This window comes from Nelusetta ayraudi, unplaced genomic scaffold (genome assembly GCF_046127955.1).
Source record: "Nelusetta ayraudi isolate G7.1 ecotype Tasmania unplaced genomic scaffold, CSIRO-AGI_Nayr_v1 ptg000050l, whole genome shotgun sequence".
In the NCBI taxonomy this organism is placed as follows: Eukaryota; Metazoa; Chordata; class Actinopteri; order Tetraodontiformes; family Monacanthidae; genus Nelusetta; species Nelusetta ayraudi.
Window position 1 is genome coordinate 4,238,252 of NW_027466100.1, and position 21,869 is coordinate 4,260,120.

General features: G+C 43.6%; 3 long non-coding RNA genes and 1 pseudogene across 4 annotated transcripts in view; 3 read left to right on the forward strand and 1 right to left on the reverse strand.

Annotated features, from left to right (window-relative positions):
* Nucleotides 1-18,906, reverse strand: part of LOC142895956 (uncharacterized) — a 57,154-nt gene extending 38,248 nt beyond the window's left edge. For both annotated transcript variants that reach the window (XR_012928282.1, XR_012928281.1), the window contains exon 1: nucleotides 18,892-18,906. This is a non-coding gene — a long non-coding RNA (uncharacterized LOC142895956). The remainder of the gene's footprint in view (nucleotides 1-18,891) is intronic.
* LOC142895962 (E3 ubiquitin-protein ligase TRIM35-like) lies at nucleotides 15,838-18,305 on the forward strand (annotated as a pseudogene).
* Nucleotides 18,907-19,649: 743 nt separating the features above from the next.
* LOC142895788 (uncharacterized) lies at nucleotides 19,650-21,500 on the forward strand. Its single transcript, XR_012928257.1, has 3 exons — nucleotides 19,650-19,856; nucleotides 21,209-21,276; nucleotides 21,381-21,500. It is a non-coding gene; the product is annotated as an uncharacterized LOC142895788 (long non-coding RNA).
* On the forward strand, nucleotides 20,225-20,910 carry LOC142895789 (uncharacterized). The gene is made up of 2 exons (XR_012928258.1): nucleotides 20,225-20,477; nucleotides 20,800-20,910. It is a non-coding gene; the product is annotated as an uncharacterized LOC142895789 (long non-coding RNA).
* Nucleotides 21,501-21,869: the final 369 nt, after the last annotated feature.

The window sequence follows — 21,869 nt, forward strand, 5'->3', positions numbered from 1 at the left end:
AAGCAAGAAAAAAAAAAATTTTTTTTGAACATTCTATTGATAAAATTAAAAATTTCTATCAATAAATGAACTTGTCAAATTATGTGTTTAACAGGAGCAGTGTCATCCACAGTCAATGAGACTGTCGGTACCTCTGAAGGTAAACTGAACCTTCACTACTTTAGTAAATCAGGGCTAAAAGCTCATGATGACTGTTGGCTCATTGGTCAGGAATATAATGGACTCAATAAAACACAGGGCATTACAGAAAGGAGACATGTCTCCCCACAAAATTTATTTTATGAGGGGTAATATCACTTTGAACCAATCAAACTTCACTGGTTTAATCAATTTATTTATTTCATTAATTGTGATCAAGAAATACAGTTCGCACAGAGCAGGGCTCAAATATTCAAAATATTTTATTGCACCAAGAGTGACATGGTTGCTCTTCATTAGATTAATGTAACACTGTATAGGTCCATCTTAAATAAGTGACAGCAGTTACATGACCAGTTATTTCTTTCTCAAGTTATGCTCTCTCAACTCAGCAATTGCCCCTTTTGGCTGGAATGTGTGTGTACACTCTACTCTTAGAACATAGGAGTTTCTGATCTACCACGCCTTAGTCATTTGCTGTTTATTGTGTGAATACAAATGTAAACTCCTGTTTTAAAACACAGAATTCACACAATAATACAAACAAATGGATTGAGGCAACTATAAAACGACTGTTTTGTGAGGTAAATTTACCAATTTGACCGAGGAACTTTGATAGTTTGGGCAGAGTGATATTTAGCTTATATATTGGTGATTTCAAGTATGGACAAAAAGGACACATCAGAAACAATTGCAACCAAAAGGTGTGGTGCAGTCACTGCAAAAGCAACACACACGCTGAGTCCCTATGCAGGAAAAAGGGAAAAGAAGATGGATTCAGAAAAGTTGCTGAAGATAAAGAGGAGGACATCGACGACGAGGATCAATGCTTCATGGCCAAGCAAGCAGGCAGCGAGAGGACATCAGCCAACGTAAAGAAGAAGGGGATCATGCACGCAAGGAGCAACATCTCACATTGTGAATGATATCAAAGTTCAAGAGCTTTGACAACTCATTCCAGCCCGACACCCATTCAATCGAGCTGGCGGATGGAACAAAGTGCAGCGGAATGGCTCAACGCAGAGGGACAGCACTGATCTACCTACTGGACACCGACAGATGTCAACATAGAGCGCAGCTGAAAGACGCACTGTTTATGCCAACCTATCCACACGACATCTTCTCAGTGGCAAGAGGGACAAATGGTGGAGCTACAGTCACTTTCAAGAAGGGAGACAGCCACATGATCACCAAAAGTAACCACAGGTTTGATTTTCATGAAAGTGGTAACCTATTCTAATTGCCAACTGTTGAGAAAAATGTCAATAATGATAAATGTAATGTGTGCCACAACATGCAAACTTGGCATGAAATTCTTGGGCATTGCAATTATGAGGATGTGCAAAAACTATTCAGTTGCAGTCATTGTGTACTTCCTAAAATCCAAAAGCGATGCAATACATGCAACAGAGAGGTTCTTGGCAGACATCCGCACCTTATTCGCCTCCTTGCGCGAACTGCCTGTCTCACTCTTTCCCGAGCCCACCCAAAAATCCATAGTTAAGAAGGTCCCCTAGTGGCCGTTAGCTGTAAAAAAAAAAAAAAAAACAGAGATTAGCCGCACCGTTGTATAAGCCACATGGGTTCAAAGCATGGGAAAAAGTAGCGGTTTATAGTCTGGAAATTACGGTAATCTTTTCTATTTTTAGTGCACTATTTTGTCTTAGCATATTTGAACTTTAAATGCTTGTAATTTGAAATACTTGAAAATCAAATACTGAAATATGTTTCTTGTTTGATTTAGCTTACGAGGAAAATGTTAGGATGCACAACTGAAGATTCACTTTTTTTTTGTAATCAACTTTTTATTATTTTCAAAACATTGATAACGCAGTACAGCAAACATACATATGTTAAGTACACATACACACACAAAACAAAACAACACACAAAATACCCCTCCATCTACACCCCCCATCCCTTCCACTGAAAAATAAAACCTGTTAGTTCATTCTTCCACCCCTCCTCTCCCTACCCATGGCATCAAAGCAATCACATGTAACATATAGGATTACACAACATACAGAGCAATGAATAAAATTCAAGGGTCATGTCAATAATGTTTTAACATCCTCTGGGGCTTTTTTCCATATCTCCAATGTTCGAGTATTAGAATTATTTGTGCGAGCTGATGACCACTCGAGGTAAATACCTCAAGAAGAACCTGCAACCAGTGTTTAATTGAAAGATGGTGTGGCGGAAGCCACCTTAAGACTATATTTTTTTGGGCAGCTGTCATGCCAGCCAACCAGAGTTTGCGTTTTACCTCAGGAATTTTAAACCTTGAGTCATCATTTAAGAGAGGAAGTGCTGGATCCAGTGGGAGTTTCTCTCCTACCAGCTCAGACATCTCATCCATAACTTTAATCCAGAATCTAAGTATGTCTGGGCATTCCCACAAAACATGCATCAATGTACTCACAATCCCCTGATTACAGAATGTACAGTTAGGATTGGGTGCCAAGCCCATCATGTGTCTTTTACGTGGTGGTATGAATTAATTGGTGTTTTGGGTTTTTAGAAGATTGAAAAACATTTTCCCACACAGTATCCCAGTTAATAGTCGCTGTTCCTAGCTGTATATCTGCTTCCCAAGATCTGCATTCAGATGATTCTACAGAGATGTAAGAAATAAGATTATTATAAATGTAAGAGACTGATTTCTTTTGGGGAGCTCTCTCCATCAGTAATATTAAAGGATGGGATCTCACTTTTAAGTTTTGAGTTCAGTGAGGATGACTACATTCCAAAATCCTGCGATTGAAGCTAGTGACAGTTTATCAGAAGATGGCATGCAGCACAAGGGTAAAACCACAAAGGTACTGAAAACACCTTCAGCCAAGACCAAAAAAAGTACATGTCCAGAAGAGAAGAGGTGAAAAGAGAAATTTGATTTGTTCTGATTCCCTGGACACCAAGAGTACTCAAGAATCTTCTTCATCTGATGGTGATGATGTCACAGAACCTTCAGCCAAGTCAAGGTTGATGTCAAGGAGAGAGGACATATGGTGTGCTCTAATTCCCAGGACACCAATAGTCCCTCAAGAATATTTTTCATTCATTTTTTAAGCCCTTTAGAAAAATTGCACGCCATTTAGAAGCAAAACACAAAGATCAACCTGAAGTGAGAAGAGCAATTGAATTTCCAATTGGGTCTAAGGAGCGAAGAGTGCAACTTAATTTACTGAGAAACAGAGGTAACCGTGCCCATAACAACCAGGTTCTCAAAGAAGGAACAGGAATATTGATACCCTGTCAGCAGTCCAAAACACCTGTAAAAGCCACAGAGTACATGCACTGTGTAAACTGTCAGGGATGTTTTAAAAGGAAATCTCTGCAGAGGCACATGCAGAGATGCCACCGAAAAACCTGGAGGTCAAAAAATTAAAGCCAGGGAAAAACTAGAGTGCAGACGCTGTGTGCGTTTGCTCAGCCAGTTCCAGACAATATAAGTAAACAATTTTGGAAACTGGTGCTTAACATGCATGAGGATCACATTACAGCGGCTGTGCGAAAAGACAAAGCCATTCTCAAGTTAGGGGAACACCTCTTTCATAAACACGGCCATGATCCCACAAAGCGCGAATACATACGGCAAAAGATGTGTGAGACAGGTAGACTACTTCTCCAAGGGAAGAAAAATGAAAAGCTTCAAAATATGTTTGATTTCCTTGTGCCAGCTAATTTTCCTCACGTGATTGAAGCTGTTAAGAATGTGGCAGGCTGAAATGAGGAAACAAACAAATTCAAAACACCCTCCTTAGCACTGAAGCTCGGTCACAACCTCAAGAAAATTGCTAGTATTATTGAATGCGAGGGAAGGATCTCAGGTGATGAAACAGCCATTCACAATGCACAGGTGTTCAAACAAATCTGTGACACTAAGTGGAGTGAGTGTGTGTTCTCGCAGGCCCTAGGAAATCTGAGTGAGGCAAAATGGAATGTCCCACAGCTTCTTCCCTTTACTGACGATGTGAAGAAAATGCACCTGTATCTCGATGTGCAAAGAAAGGAGTGCCAAAAAAAAAAACTCAAAGAAGACCATAGTAGGAAGCACTGGGGAGAACTTGCAAAAGTGACACTGTGTGAAATTATTCTCTTCAATCGTAGAAGAGAAGGAGAGGTATCGGAAAATGCCACTTAGTGCTTTTACTTTGAGGGATACCTCACAGCTCATCCAGATGTGGAGCTTGCTTTGTCGGATCTTGGGCGAAAGCTTTGCAAGCACTTTTAGAGAATAGAAATAAAAGGCAAACGAGGACGAAAGGTGCCCATTCTCGTCACATCTGACATGAGGGCATCGATGGAGTTACTTGTGAGAACATATTCTTTTTTTGGAAGACCACAAACTCTCAACCATTTCAGAGGATCAGATATTATTCGTCAGATTTCTCAAAACTGTGGGGGCAAGAAACCCAGAAGCATCGTTATCCACTAAACTCAGAAAACACATGGCCACGACGTCCAAGGTCCTGAACTCGAAGGTAAATGAAATGGATGACCTTGCTGACTTCCTGGGCCACGATATCAAAGTACATCGTCAGTATTATCGGCATGCCTGAAGGGACATTACAGCTGGCAAAAAATAAGTAAGGTACTTCTTGCTCTGGAACAGGGAAAGCTGTCCAAGTTTAAGGGCAAGAATCTTGATCAGATCAACACTGATCCACAAGGTAAGACAAGTCTAGATATCTTTTTTTATATACACACATTGATATTTGTTATTTTCTGTGGTTTTCCTGGTTGAGTGAGAACATTCACAGACATTTTTGTTGTTTTCTTCATTTCCTATGTGCCATGCCTCCCTCTGCCTTCTTTGGTTTTCATATGCTTTATATGTGAAATGTGCTTTCTGTGACCTGGATAGGGAACACCCTATCCAGGTCACTAGTCTATCACAGGGCTACACATAAAAAAATACAAAAAATTGTTTGTTTGTTTATTGTGGAGTAAACAAACAAAAATGTACTCCTTTCACAAAGTTTGGGTCATACTGAAGATTTTTCTAAATTACAGTATGGCTTTATCTCTATCCAATTTCAAGTCACAGCCATTTGAAGTTTTTTATATCAAAATGCAATATTTTCTAGAAAGAAATTATGGCCGCTTGAAGGATTAACAATTAAAACTCAAGAATGAAAGTGATCCAACGAGATAACTTGATGATATCATGTAATAAGATGAGTGACACTTAAAAAAAAAAAACAACAACTACAAAGCACTTAAACTAATCAACATTAATTAAAATTAGGTCTGGGCAACATGGCACAACATTTGGCTAACTTACTTTTCAGCGTTCCATTTTCCCGCTCTACCGCCCCACCACTGGCAGGGTGATAAGCACAATGTTTTCTGAGGTCAATGCCAAACAGTTTGCCAATTTGATTAAGTGCCTCGTTTGCAAAATGTGTCCCATTGTCGCTGGATATTTTGTCTGGAATTCCCCATCTGGGAATTATCTCAGTCAGCAAGGCCTTGGCCACGTCGTTGGCTGACTGTGTGGCGCTGGGGAATGGTTCGACCCACTTCGACCACATATCAACCATGACCAGACAATACTTTTTCCCTGCTGACGGTGTCAATTCGATAAAGTCCATAATGACGTGTTCAAATGGTCTGGTTGGAGCCGGGTGTGCTGCTTTTGCTGCCATCTTGACTGGTCGTCCTGCATTTTGTGAGAGGCAGATTAAACACGCTTCACAATGCTTCTGTGCCACGACTGAAAACCCTCTAGTGAACCAAAATTGATTGATTAACTCCAACATCCCCCCCTTTGACACATGGTCTAACCCATGCGTCAATTTAGCGAAATGTGGGAATAAATGCTTTGGCAGACACGGGTTACCGTTTGGTCCTACCCAAATGTTAGAAACGCGGTCCCAGCGTGCGCCGGCGGAGCGCCAAGCGGCCTTCTCCTTTGCTGTGGCGAGGGACTGCATCTCAGCCAGTGATGCATCAGCCTCCTCAACTGAGGCTGTCATCATCGGTGCTGCGGCTGACGAGGGTGCGGGCAGCCTTGCAGCTGACTTCGCTGCCGAGTCAGCTCTGGCGTTGCCCTGGGAAACAGGGTCACGAAGGTTAGTGTGAGCAGAACATCTACATACTGCTATTTGGGAGGGCAAAAGTATGGCCTGCAAGAGGTCAGCAATAAGCACATGATTTAAACCCCGGCTTCCCGTCTGATTTGAGGAACTTCCTGCCTTTCCACAGTGCCCCCAAAGTCATGAACGACACCAAACGCATAACGGGAGTCTGTGTAGATTGTGACAGACTTGCCCTCTGCAAATTTACACGCTTCAGTTAGCGCAACCAGCTCTGCCCCTTGTGCTGAGAGGTGGCATGGAAGGGAGTCAGAACAGATGACCTCCGAGTCGGAGACAACTGCGTAACCGACTCTGTTGGCGCCTTTGTCGTCCCGGAACGCTGAACCATCTGCGTAGAAAACAAAATCAGCATTAGGTCGGGGGGAGCAAATTGTGTCTAGCTCTGCTATGCAGTCGTGTGGCTCTCCGTCGGTGGGGAGAGGCATGAGAGATGCTGGGTTAAATGTGTTGCATCTCTTCACAGTCACATTCGGCATTTCGAGCAAACAGGTGTGATAACCCAGGTACCGTGCGGCAGAGAGATGTGACGTGCGCTGCTCTGCTAAAATCAGGGACACGGCGTGCGGTACCAACAACGTGAGCTGCACATATCCCACGATGTCACGGGATGCTGAAAGGGCTTTTTCAGCGGCAGCTGTGGCGCGCAGACACCTCGGCAGGCCTGCTGCAACCGGATCGAGCTTAGCTGAAAAAGAACCAACAGGTCTGAGGTCAGTGCCGTGTTTCTGCAAAAGAACAGAAGTCATGCATCTTTCTCTCTCATCAACAGCCTGAACGAACGGTTTCGTGGGGTCGGGGACGCCTAAAGTGGGAGGCGACTGCAGGGCCTTTTTCATGGCTGTAAACGCGTGTTCAGCCGTTTCGGACCAGGTGAGCTAGGAGGACGTAGTCATGCATGGTTTGTGAATGAGCTCCCTCATTGGCTTCTCAAGGATTGAAAAATCTGGAACAAAATTTCTACAATATCCACAAAGGCCCAAAAAGGACATCAGCTGTTTCTTTGTGCGCGCGGCTTGGGAAAAGATTAGATAGCTCCGATACGCTTGTGGGAGAGCGTACGACCTTGGCCTGATAAGACATGGCCCAAAAATGTTACGGTGTTCTGGCAGTACTGCATTTTCTGTAGGCTCGCTTTATGGCCCCCGGCTGCGAGGTGTTTGAGCAGGCTGACTGAATCAGCGTGGCATTGTTCCTCTGTTGGGGCTGCGATCAATTAATCATCCACGTACTGCAGCAGTGCAGAACCTTAAAAAAACATTGGACAGGTCAACAACTGTGAACCACGTTGCATCAGTCGGAATTTGTGATAAAATCGTGTGTGGGTTGGGCACGTTTGGTGCCCTGGCGTGGGCAGCAGCGTTAACTGCTCTCAAATCTTGAACAAACCTCCAGTCATCACGTTGAGGAAGAACTCTGGCCTTTTTGACAGGGAACATGGGCGTGCGCACTGGCGAGTCGGGGCATGGGACAATGACACCTGCTTCGAGAAGAGAATCAAAAACAGGAGTGATCCCTTCAACAGCTTCTGGTTTCAGGGGATGTTGCGGCTGGTTGGGCCGAATATCACCTTTGGGTGTGATCTTCACCGGTTCGGCACCTTTGATCAGACCCACATCGTATTTGTGAGCAGCCCACAGTGAGGAGGGAACCTCACTCAGTTCCTCGGGCAGCTGCGATATGTCAGTGAAACATGCAAAACTCGTGTTGTGGCGCTCGCTGTCGCGTGCCTCTGTCAGGTGCAAACAGTCGAAAATCAGTCTTATGCACATTCAGGGAGGGGGAGTAAAAATGTCCCCGCTCCTTTCGTTGCCAGTCTTTGGTCGACAGGCATTTTGTCAAAAACGGACCTAGGTCCTCCCACTTGTTGCCTGTGTAGCGCCTCTCTGGTGTATTTTAACATTTGGAGAGGTGGCTAACCTGAGCTCTTTCTAAAATATAACATAACAAACAAGATTTCTGTAAGGAACTTAAATGTATGGAAATCAATGGTTTCCACTACTGTGTGACCCTTTAAATTTTTACCTAGCAAACACACACATTTTAATAATGAATTGAAACACCTTGTATCTTATGTGTCTGCTCAACCAGTTTTTAACATTTCTCATTTACCTTAATGACTGTAAAACAATGAAATCAAACACCAACACTGTTTCAATGGAAAATAAACTAAGAAAATGTTTACTCAACAAATAAAAGCACAATAATTAACATTTGTAAACAGACTTTGTTCACATATTTCACATACACACGACACACTGTTACTGTGGGGCCCCCAATAAAATAAAATAGCCGGCAATACTTGAGTTACCGTAGCAGGCCTGGTTGCAGCTCGGGTACGTGGTAGCCTTAAACGACTGGCTGCTTCACCTTACAGGCCAAAACAAAAAGGTAGCTGTACCTCAGGTGAGAAGAATAGCCGCTGAAGCAGGGGAAGTGAGTGCTCCAAAGGAAGGCAAGAAACTCCCGCCGGGTGGCTGACGATCCTCTTCGGCTCAGCTCCACCGTGGACGACGACCCACCACGACGATCCACCTCAGCTCGCTCCACCGCAGACGATGACCAACCTCGGCTCCACCTCGGTTCGACTCCACCGGGAACGACGATCCAACTCGGTTCGGCTCCACCGCGGACGACCATCCAACTCGGCTCAGCTCCACTGCGCACCTGCTCTCTCCGACTCGACCCACGAGGTTGCTAGCCACTAGCTCGTTAGCCAAGTTCCGGGTTAGCAGCCACTTGGTCAGCAGCTACGTGCACTCTCTTCGTCTTCCGTTTTTCGTATTGAGTTCTCCACTCGCTAGAAGTTCGTCACTAATCCTTCAGAAGAGTTCTGGTCGAACACTAGAACGACTGTAATGACGGACTTCTATCACACTTAATTTACTTTTTCGTTTTACCATGCGCCTTTCCCTTTTCTTCCTCCGACTCGCTCTCTCCCTTCTCTCCCGTTCCGCTCACCTCAACCACGCCTTCACACCAGCTTCTCCAAAATAAAATACATTTTGTTAAACGGGTCCGTTTCTTTGGGAGACACATTCACAACACCGAACTCACAATCTACCGCTGAATTACTCCGTCATACTTTTACTCTGAAGTGACCTTTTAATCATGAACTTATTTATTATGAACTGCTTCCTTTTAGCCCTAACTGCTATTTATTTATTTATTTTAACTGTCTATTTAACATGCCTGATTTTACCCAGGGCTACACCTGGACTCTTGGAAAGTGAAATGTGTGGGGTAGACCCACGGACAGAAAAAAAAAGAAATGCACTCTGCTCTGGTGTGAGTGAAACAGAGGCAACGCATCGTTGGGGGCCCCAAAACAACGTAGAAACAAAGAGGTCATCATTCACGCTTGAAAAAAAAAAACTCACTCTCAAACACGCTGTTTCTTTCACGAGTTGCACTGGCTGTGCAGTGCAAATTGGGAGCTTTCATGAAGTGAGCATCACCCGGCACCTTATCTTTAGCCGCCGCTATCAATTCTTCTGGGGCCTCGAGGGGAAGCAACCACTGATAGACATGCAAGAGAGGCTTAGGAATTTGAGCCAAGGCCGAGGAAGATAACGACCTGGCAACAATCAACCCGTCGGGGGTGGAGATGAGATTCATGCCCATGGCTAGAAGCAAATCTCTTCCCAACAAATTCATCGGACACACTTCTGACAATACAAAGCTGTGTTTAGTTTGGTTTTGTGATGTGCATGTCTCGTCGACGTAGTCAATACAAGTAAGTGGAGTGGTGAGAGGCTCTCTCTTCTTCGTTCCAGCTGCCCCGACAGAATAAACATATCTCCCTTTTTTTTCCCCCTTTCTTTCCCCACTGAGGAAGTTCCTCTGCACGAATGAGCGACAGTGTTGCTCCGCTATCGGCTAGGAATGTGATATTTTTACCCATAATTCTAAAAGTGACCCGCGGCAGTTTCTCAAAAGCAGCTTCTTCATACAACGTGTATTTGGGAGGAGGCGGCGCGTGACGACGCTCTAACCTGTCAATGGTGCTCAAAATTTGGTCACGTAAATCAACCTCGGACTCTATGTCAGTGTCAATGCATGTCTCACCGTCAGGCTGAGAGCAATCAGTCGAACCTAAATCATTGTCAGAACAAAAATCAGCATCAACATGTAAATCAGTATACGTTTCCGAATAATCAACATCAGAATATGAATCAGTGTATTTGTCTGCAGGGGAAGGGAAGTTAGAGGGGACAGCAAGCATTTCTTCATTACAAGAAGCGTGTTGCATGTGTGTGTGTGCATCACTTCCCTGCGAAGACGCTGTAGGCCGGGGGTCCGTCTCGCCGGGTCCATGCCGTGTCCCCCACTCCACCTCCTCTCCTCAGCTGCTCTGGGTTGGGTCCTCTTTTCCGGCCCTCGTGATCACTCTCTTGGCTGCAGTGGGCATGGTTCTGCCCGCGGTGTCTTCCTTTGTCAGGGCATTCTCTGGCCCAGTGACCCATTCGGCCGCAGATGTGGCATGCCCCCTTTTTCTCCTCTGTCTCCGCTAGTCGCCCTTCGTCGGTTGTCGTTGTTCCTGTAGGGCCGTCTCGCCGTGTCACTGAGGTGCTTCATCATGGTGAGGGAGGCCTCCTGCAGAAGCCTCTCAGTGTGCACTGCATGACGTCGGACCTCTGTCAGCCGGGCATCTTCAATCCCCACGCAGCAGCTTGTGTTAACTGCTTTGGCGATCTGGGGGAGCAGCCCTTGTCTGAAAACAGTGACGAGGCTGGCCGTTTGGTTGACGGCAGTCCTGATGAACGTGGCGACGCTGCGGCATCGGTGCTGGAGTGCGCAGGGTTGTATGGTGGTAGCGTTGGATGAGGGCAGGCGGGAGGAGGGAAGACAGGCATGTCCAGGAGAGGGTCCCTCGGGCCTGTAAGAGAAGGATACAGACGATTTGGTGCATTTGAATGCTCGTGTGTGAGCGGCTCCTTTTCTCCCTCCTCTGGGGAGTGTGTGTGAGTGTGTGCACCCTCTGCCGTTATCTCTGTCACCCCTGTGCTCCAGCGCCCAGTGCTGTTTGCACGTTTCTTTACTTGTTTCCTGTCCCTGACTCCTGCTTCAGTTTTCCAGAATGAAAAACACCTTTCATGATCTTTGATTATTTGAATTACCCACCTGTTTGGGTTTTTCTTTTTTGTAACCTTTCCCTCGGCTATATTCAGTTTATCCCGGAAGTTTCTCAATTCCTCCATACTCAGTGATCCCCCCTCCCCCCTGGGAAACCATACTTTTCTACCCACACATCCAACATATCAAGACAATCTGGACCGTTTTTCTTCCTCATGTCGTCCACAATTTGTCCCCCCCTGGGGAACTGCAGCAGCCACTTTGCTCTGGTTCTTCCCCATCCCTGTCTAGACTTATTACTTGTAGCTGCACAGGCGTCCCTGTGCCCCCTTTTTCTAGTCAGGCACAAAAAGGTAGAGAAAAATTGACCCCTTCGGTGCCTTATCACCAAAGGTTTTGCCCGCTCAGCCCTCACCAACCTTCTTGGATATCTGGTGAGCAGGACAGGCCCGGCCAACGCACACTCTGTACTGGCACTGCAGCGATTCACAATCACTGCCTACCCATACAGAAACGACTAACACATGCGTTCCGTCCTGCACGGGGACCGTTCGTGGACGACAAGAAAAAAAACACCTTGGTCACTGTTATGTCTGGAAAAAGAACAATTACTTCTCACCCGATCTCTGGATCAGCACTTTCTCTCCAGGTTCGTTGGATAGACGTGAAGCCGATCAGATCCACTCTTAGACGCCGATCCTCTCGTCTCTGAATGCTTGGTTCGAGGTAGAGGTGGAACGAGGAGATTTCTCCGTTCCTGGTGCGCGGCCCTGGACGTCCCAGAGTTTCACTGACGGGTCTCCAGCTATCCTGTTCGTGACGCCAAATTGTTGTGGAAAAGAGCAAAGCTACTGAGGCAGAAATGCTAAGTGAATAAGTAATTTAATGAACAGAAAATAAAAGATCGGATATCCGAGGCACTTGCAAAGTACAACCAACAGAACAGATGCAACAGGTGCAACAGCTTGAATGAATGCCAGTGCAAGTGCAAAGAGACAAGGAAGATGGAGGTCCTTTATCCCTTGGACTGGGAAGGACGAGGATAAGGAAAGGGGAGGGGAGGATGAGAGGAGACAAAACAACAAATACATCACCCTGGCGGGCGACGAGGAGAATGTCTCGAGAAGACATACAGTGACCTCACCCTGGCGGCCCACGGGGAGAAAGTCTCGAGAAGACAGACTAACAGATTACACGGGATGCCAAGAATACTTATTTTCCATTACATTCTAAATTTTGTGCAGAAGCCTAATAAATATCGATTCATTTGAACTCAGAAACACCTAAAACATGCTAGACAGTGGCTCTTAAGGACCAGGACTAAAAAAAACCTGGTCCACATGATGCAACACAGCCGCAAAGTTAGAGAAGTGTCTCAACGGGCTGTGTCATTAAAACCAGTTAGCACCATTTTAATGTTGTGGCCAACTGGGATAAAGTGAATATCTCAGTTTGTGGTCTTTTTATTTAATAGGCAGATTGAATGAAGGGAGGTCACACCACAGCAAACAAGAGGGTAAGTTGATAAATCTTTTCTCTCTGGGCTTTTGAATATGTTGTATCCTCTGGCGGAGCTGAAATGTGCATTTTTCACTTTTAGACGACTATTAACTAACTGTCCGATTTTATATAGGGAAATCTGAAGCCAAACGGAGGAAATGGACTCCGGAAGAGATCCAGGCTGTGGAAAAAACACTTATGTGCTGTGTCTCAATTCAGGGTCTGCACCCTTCAGACCGAGTGTCCTCCGTCTGAAGGAAGCGTTCTTCGAGTACCCAGCCTAGAAGGACGGACCAAACCCCGCCTCCCTGGTAACCACTTGGGACGGTCTAGCCTTCAGCGTATTTCCTCGTTGCGTCAGCGCTGTTCCCTCCTGCTGGCCAACCCCGGAAGTGACGTTTTTATAGTATCCAGCTAACCATTGGTTAGCCATCTAACGATGGCGTTGGATGATCAAATAAGTAAAATCCTACGTTAAAAACTGGTTACTTTATGTGAAACTTCAATATTTACATTTATATGTCATGTCTTTTACCAGTACATGCCGCTAATTTCAGCTGACTTCCCAGGATCCCATGATGCTTTGCAGCAGCACGCAAAGCATCATGGGATACACAAGTACGATAATCGGCTCTGATTGGAGCCGATTATCACCCGGGTCGCTTGCCGGGTTGTTCCCACTCTATTGCCAGGAAGGACAGAAATTTCAGACGTTTTTGAGTCATGCTCGTTCTGAGTTGGTGGATCGGAGGCATCTGCCACAGTGTAGCGGACCTGCTCTTCACGGATTGTTGCGTCGACATTCTTGTCCTCTACTGCTGGCTCTTCATTAACATTTACATTCCCAGAAGACGCGGTGAAAAAACTAGCAATGTTTGGAATCTTCTGTCGGAGTTCCAAATGTCTTTTATCCCTCTCCTAATCAATGTTTTATCCCTCTTTTAATTTAGAGGCTCCACTCTCCCACCGTTTTAATTTTTTTTTCCATGTCTTTCCTTCCTTTAGATTAGCTGACGTTAACCTTCAGAACTCACATTTTGTGCTTTTCAACTTTATACCGGTAGATACATGTGCGTTCATGTGGTGTCGAAATAATGGAAAAAAACGACTTTCCGACTGGGTTATATTTGATGGCTGATCTGATCTGTTTCCTCTGCTACCTGGTGTCTCACACCTGATTTATTTGTTTGGAAGATTAAAGAAAACGAGTATTCATGTTTTCCCACATTACAACTTTAGAGCACACGAACGCAACAAAGTTGGAAGAACAACTTGCAAAGAAGAACTCAGTTTTCCGACACCACTTGAACGCAGCATACGTGACAAAAAAGAAAGCTAACTACCGGAGCCCGGAGGCCCCTGAGAGCTCGAGGCCCGCCAGGCCGTGGCCCAGACGGCCCGGTTAATGATCCGGGCTTGCTGAAATCCATAGGTGGGGATTTATTCTCTTGTTTCTTCCATCAGTGCATATTCTGCTTATGCATTATATGTATTATCTTAATGATGAGAAAACAATAAATAAAGCTCTTTAAAAACCTCAGAGGTTTGCAAATGATCGGCTGCAAGTACTGTCTGAAAACATCATCACAATCCTGTATTACTGCATATGATGAAGTTTTTATCTGTATATTACAGCGAGCTGTCAAGTATCTGGCGTAGAAGCTACAATATATACTGGGAACTCTGTGGTTGTGAGGTTCTGCTCTTTTCAAGATGTTCAATAAAGCTCATCAGAATCAGAATCATAAATACTTTATTTATCCCAAGGGAAATTCTGTTTGGAACAGGGCTCCAGTCAGAGAGTTTTGGGGCTGTCAGGCTGTGCTGCGCCCACTGAGAGCAGGTCGGTTTCCATTTCTCTTTTCCGGTTCTACTTTGTTTTAGTTAACCTGTTACGGGTTTATAAATATATATTTAGGAGTGATAAATGAAGACTGTGAAATGTCCGCGGTGCTTCTTAGGTTTCGATTCCACCTTAAAAGAAAAATTCTCAATTTGACCGCTAGATGGCTGTGCTTATCCCAACACTTTTCAACATATACAATTCAGCATATCATTATGTCTATGTTGAGGTGGGTTTTTTCCATAATTATACAGTAGAAATTGACATGTGAGGTATCATCGTACAGCCTGGGAGCTCTACTATCACAATCAGTTGACATACAATATGGGAACTCATTTTTGACCTTTTGGGGGGACTCCAAATTTGACAACTTTGCCATTGATATTATCAGTTTTTCAGGTGGATTGTCGAATATGTCAACTGATTGTGATAGTAGAGCTCCCAGGCTTTCCAATGATAATAATTTAGTCAGAAATCCTCGTCAACATAGACATAATGATTTATTTATTTTTTTATATTGAACAGTGTTGGAATAAGCACTGCCATCTAGTGGTCAAACCGCGGAACAATTTTTTTAAGGTGGAATCGAAACTTGAGCAGCACCGCGGCGAATGTGGCGCCAACTTCAACGTCGTTCTGGCACTACAGTCTGCATTCATTTGTCTCTTCATACAGCCTGTGCTGCGTTCATTGAAAGCCAGGAATAAAGTGGCAGCAAACACTGCAACCTGAGTCCATGTCTCCATGAACACAACGCAAGATTCAGAAGTTAACGGGCATGTTCACAACATCACAAGAGACACACCCGTTACACTCAGTTGTGTCCCAATCGGCCCAATACAACACTTTGGCCTTACTGGCATTTAAGGTTAAAGGTCACACTGACTGTCATTCCAAAGAATGCAAATATTCCAGCTCCAATGACTTTGAATGACCTTGACTGCAGTTAATTATTCAGCAGAGGTCAAACAGAGTGGACTTTTTACATTGCAGATGTGTGGCTACAAATGTATATTTACATAGGAAAGGCAGCTGGATTGTCCACACCAGGCTTCCTTAGAAATATGCTGGTGCACGATGGCAGCTAACTGGGAGCACTGGGACCCTTATTGATGTATGGAGATTCTTATGAAAATGTGAGAACCTTTCTAAAGGGAGGAAAACCAAATTAATTTCATTTATGGATGGATGGGGGTATAAAATATTGCTTGTTTACTTGTTTTCCACAGTATATAAGGAGCCTCAGACAGTCAAGAGGACTGTCACCTTAATAAAGCACCAACAAGGTCATCAACTGTTCAGCCCCACCTGCAGGTGTCACTTATTGAGGCGGAAGGTGCAAAGGTTGATGAGAAGTCGTCTTGTCACAAGGAGCTGAGACGCCATTAGCTGGCATTGCAGAGTATCTGCTTTGAGCAAAACAATTGGAGGTTTTTTATCTCCAGTTCCACAGGACACAGACTGAGTCGGTGAGTCTGACTTTCCCAACTGGAAATAAATATTTCAATCCATCTGGCTGGGAGGAATATCTGCTGAAATGGCAGAGATATTAGCTTGTGTAAAAAGTTTACTCAACTGTTCAGTTTGTTTAGAGACTTTCAAAGACCCAGTGACTCTGAGCTGCACCCACAGCTTCTGCTCCAAGTGTCTGCAGACCTTCTGGGAGAAGAATAAATGCAAAGACTGTCCCGTATGTAAAAGAAACTCCTCAAAGGATAGTCTGCATCCAGACTTTGACCTGAAGCAACTGGTTGAGTCGTTGGCTGACAGCCAGCAGTCTGGATCGTTTTAGACAGTGGAAGCAGTGAAGGTGGAGCTGCTGTGCAAACACAAAGCAGAGTCCATAATGTTCTGCGAGGATAAGCAGAACGCTCTGTGCTCTGTGTGTGAGTTTTCTCTCCACCAGGGTCACAAGGTGTTTCCTATGGAAGAAGCAGTCCCAGGACTGAAGGAGCAGCTGAAGTCCAACTTCACAGCTTTAAAGGACAAGAAGAAGAAATACGTAGAAGTTGAGTTAAAATTCAAACAAGTGATTGAACTCTTGGAGAAGCAGGCGTCGTCCACAGAGAAGCAGATCAGAGCAGAGTTTGACAAGCTCCGCCTCTTCCTGAGAGGGGAAGAGGAGTCCAGACTGGCGGCTCTGAGGGAGGAAGAGGAGCAGAAGAGGAAGACTGTGATCAGAGAGATGGAGAAGATTCAGGAGAAGATGTCTTCTCTGTCCAGCACCATCACTGTTGTTGAGGAAGAGCTGCAGCAGGACACCATGGTCTTCCTCAACAGTTATACAGGCCTTCACAGCAGAGCCAGAGACCAGTGCTCCCAGTCAGAGCCACAGCTGCTCCCAGGAGCACTGATCAACGTGGCCAAACACCTGGGCAACCTGTCCTTCACAGTGTTGCAGAAGATGAAGGACCAGGTCCACTTCAGTCCAGTCATCCTGGACCCAAACACTGCAAGCCGCTGGCTCCACCTGTCTGATGACCTGACCAGCGTGACAAATGGAGAAACACCTCAGCAGCTTCCTGATAATCCAGAGAGACACACTAGATATTACAGTGTTCTGGGTTCTGAAGGTTTCAGCTCAGGACAACTCAGCTGGGACGTGGAGGTGGGAGATCATCCAGACTGGACTATAGGTGTCGCTAAAGAGTCAGCTGACAGGAAGGGTGAGAGACATGTCTCACCAGAAGATGGACTCTGGTGTTTGAAATACTCTGATTGTTCTGGTGACACTGTCACGGTGGAGAAGAGTGTGCAGAGACTCAGAGTCCAGCTGGACTTTGACCAGGAGGAGGTTTCCTTCTACGACGCTGTGGACCAGACTCACATCTACACTCAAGAAGACACTTTCACTGAGAAACTCTTCCCATATCTCAGTTTTGGAAAGGCAGGAGATCAGAAAACTGCTGACATCAGGATGTGTGAGAGAGCTTTTTCAGTGATGTTTGAGGAGGAGTTTATTTCTCTTTTGGAATCAGATTCAGATCCAGATCCAGATTCAGATTCAGATTCAGATTCAGATTTATTGGCACTAAAATCCACTGTTTAGGTGCATACATGTGAAATACTTATGCCCGTGACCTCAAATACATTAAGAATTGCAAAAACATGATGGATTTGACTCTTTGATCGAGTTTGAAAATGATTTGAAACCAGTTATAGACGATGGGAAAGTGTCTTCAATCAATCACGTAGAAATGACAATGATTGTTTTTTGTGTTGTTTTTTGATTTTACTGTATACACCATTCATTTGAGAAAAAAGAAAAAACAAACTCATTCACTTCAAAACTTAACATTTATCTTTTAGCCATCCAATGTTTTCTGAAATTCATCATTAATTTCAAAACCAATTAGACATGAACTTAGTTATTGATATTTGCAAACTGTAATTGTCTATTTTGTTGTTTAAACTAGTGAGAACACACAATTGGTCATGTTTGGAATATTGTTGTATCAATCAACTTCATCCTTATTGGATATTTCTTTTATCTTTGTGCTTCTTTGACTGTCAGAAATGTGACAGGAACCTCCTGATTCAACCGACTCATGATGAAGATGCTATATCAGATGTTTGCTGTAGATGTTGTTCTGTCATTACCAGCTAATTTAAAATGTGTTGAATTAAAATGTGTTGTGCAGCCGTGACTGGAGGAAAACCTGTCGACGATGTTTCACCTATACATACATACATATGTATATTTATATGTATATATATATATATGTATATATATATGTATATATATATATATATGTATGTATATATATATATGTATATATATATATATATATATATGTATATATATATATATATATATATATGTATATATATATATATATATATGTATATATACATATATATATATATATATACATATATATATATATATATATATATATGTGTGTACAATGTGATATATATAATTCAAATATAAAAATACAGACAGACACATAAGTATATGAGGTATATCAATATAAACACGTAGATAAAAATAGATGTTGTGTCTTATACATCAACTATTCTAAAATTGAAATAGGCTTGAATGTTAAGTGGTGGGGTGGTATAGCTGCTGTTTGAGAGGGCAAGAGTCCAAAATTGCACATGATCTGTGGCGAAAGCTGGTGGCAAAGATGAAGCAATGGCACCAAGAATCCCAGGACTGCCTCCTCCGGCTCCCAGTGTCATGGTCATCACCTGCCAGGGACACACAAAGACTGCAGCAGTATCGTGCACATAATAGGTAGTTCAGGTGGAAGAGGAAAAAGTGAGTGTGAATACACTGTTAAATTATTTCACAGTCTAACGCAGTGTAAAAAATGCTGCATATTTTTGCTATTAATTAGAAATGAAAATATTATTCCTGTTTAGGTTGTCCAACACTGATCAGTGCTTATCTCAGTGTTTCTGAACTGGAGGGTTGCGAGCCAAAAGTGGGCTGTGGCCTCATGGCAGGGCTGGATTAAGAATACAGAGGCAGTGTTTCTGTTACAACACCCCCTGAAAACACTGTTAACCACACCACAAATATGATCCACCTGGTAGTAACATTGTCACATTTATAGCCAGGTTGTACCTGTTACATTAAAATCACTAGATCCTATATATTTCTAATATACACATGCAAAAGAGGCTGAGTGAGACTTTCCCCTAATTTCTGTCCAGTTCACCGGCAAGTTGGAGATTTTTGCAATACATTTTACATCATGGCACTTTGTATTGTAATGTTTTCTCTCTGCCACCAGATGTCAGTAGCCTCCATATATTTTACCAGCGGTGTCAAGTCACTGGGCAATCTGTCGCTGATCGAGCTCAACCTGGACAGAGCGGAGGTCTCTGCGCATTTTAACAATAATCCCCAGTCGATATATGCAACTAGTCCTTCCCAATCTAAGGGTTGTGTGTGTTGACTGGTCTCAGGGATGACCCAAGGGACTATGTTTCCATCTTTTATTTACTGCAGAAGACAATAACTTCATTTTATGGTAATGAGCTGCCCCTGGCCACGCCCTTCTCTCTCGAAGGGGCTGTTGCTTCGGCTCCGGTAGCCATGCGCTAATGTTGTGAATGCGAAGCGACTCGGTCATGGCTAGCAGAAGCAGTGTGGTACAACCATACCAGTTTGAGCCAGAGTCTGACCCAGAGGGAGAGGCTTTGGCAGACATTCGGACTCAGCGACTGCAGCAGGACATTTCAGAGTGGTAAGATACACATACTGTGCGTCTTTATGTTTTAAAGTTTCTACTTTGTGTGTTGTTACACTGTTACTTACACGTTAGCTCATGCTAACGGCTTTGTTGCCGCTGTCTCGTCATTACTTCGAGCTCTTCTGGTGAATGAGCATTTTTCTAAACAGTGCAGTAACATTATACTTACCTCTCCTCTGTATATTCTTCAAGTCTACTGATTAAAACTAAAAAAAAAAAAAAACTAAAAGCATACTTATCAGACTATGTAACTAGGCAAAAACTATATATACATATGTAACTGCTGCCTTCCCATCCCGCCAGTGACATACTTCGAGGCACCAGGTGGATGATGAATTATTTTATTTCTGTAATGAATGACAACCGATTTGTCATCAGGATCTCCGCTGCAAACAATGTCATTAGCAGACTGCTCCAGAACTGCTAATAAAGTTAAATGTTCTCTTCTTTTTTCTTAGTTACTTTATGGTGTGATCATATAGTGGTTTTTACAATTAGTTTAACACAGTTTCAATTTACTTTTAAAACAATATCATCCTCTTTTATGTAGGAAATTAATCAACAATACAAAATAGAAAACGTCAAACAAAATAAATTGCACTTCAGCACCCTCTAGTGGTTTCCAAAAAAACATAATCGTGAAGCACGTTGCCTCACATGTAATGGCGGTAGGTAAAACTCACGAACGTGCCTTCACACAAAGAACTTTTATAATTGAACACAATTACCTGTAATGAATGACAACCGATTTGTCATCAGGATCTCCGCTGCAAACAATGTCTAAAAGAAAAATAATAATACCGACTTCAGTATATAAAAATAAAGCATAGCATAACCAACGTGAATCAGTACAACTGAGAATGCAGTCAATTCGGAAGCTAACTGTACAAAATTCATGTTTTGTGCAGAGAAACACCGGACCGTGGCTCACCATTAGCAGACTGCTCCAGAACTGCTAATAAGGTTCCGGTTCCGGTTTCCGGTTATATTTACACGTCGTCAATTGCCAGTAGATGGCGCCAGCTAACTAATCATAAAAAAAGAATAACTCAAAGAAAACTCATAGCAAAAGGACAGACTACATATTTCAGTAGGAATTTCAATAACAGGAAACTGTTCTCTTCTTACACATATATATACTGTTCTTTTTTTTTTTTGGTTTAACTTAAGTTTAAATATGTCTGTATCCACAATATGTCATGGTCAAAATTAGAGGCAGTGCCATGTTGCTTAAAACGCCACTGTTCTCCATCTCAACATTAGACAAATGTCACAAGTCTTATCCAACTCTGCTTGTGTTGGCAACTTTCATTCAGGTGAAATTATAACTTTTTTTCTTTTGACAGCCTCTCCTGTGGAAACTAACACCATGCCCACGGAGCAGGAAAATGTATGCTGTTTGGAGATACCACAGGTAAGAGTCAAGATATCAAAAATGAAATCTAGTTTGTCTTGATTATTGTTTATTGCATACATCTTTGAGACACAATGGCATTTATACTTTGTACTATATTGTAGGTTAGCAGATGCCTGCGGGAGGTTGAGGGGGACCTCAAATGCATGGTGGACCATCCAGGATTGGAGCCAGTACGCCTGAATCAGTTCTCCTTGCAGAATGCGGGCCAAATTTATAAGGCGGACTATGGTCTGTTGCGACTAAAGGGAATTAGGTTATGTTTTGCTAAATGTTGTGATTTAAAATTAAATTCAAAGATTTTATGGATTACTTAGTAGTTTCGCCATCGTTCTCGCCGGAGCGTTTGCGAGCAGAAAAACATGGCGCAGCTTCTAAAACTTTCTGTGGGTGTGACAAACCTTTACCAGAGGCGGTGCCACTAACCTGAGGAGGCGGGTTTGAGTGCACTTCCGTGTCTTAGTGACGTCACTAAGTCACGGAAGTACAATCTGCCCGATTGAAGCACACATTTTCGAAAGAAGGTGAAAGCTGAAGAGGGTCAAGGACGGACTTTTTCATTCCAGGTGGGAACGTAGACAGGCTGGGGATGC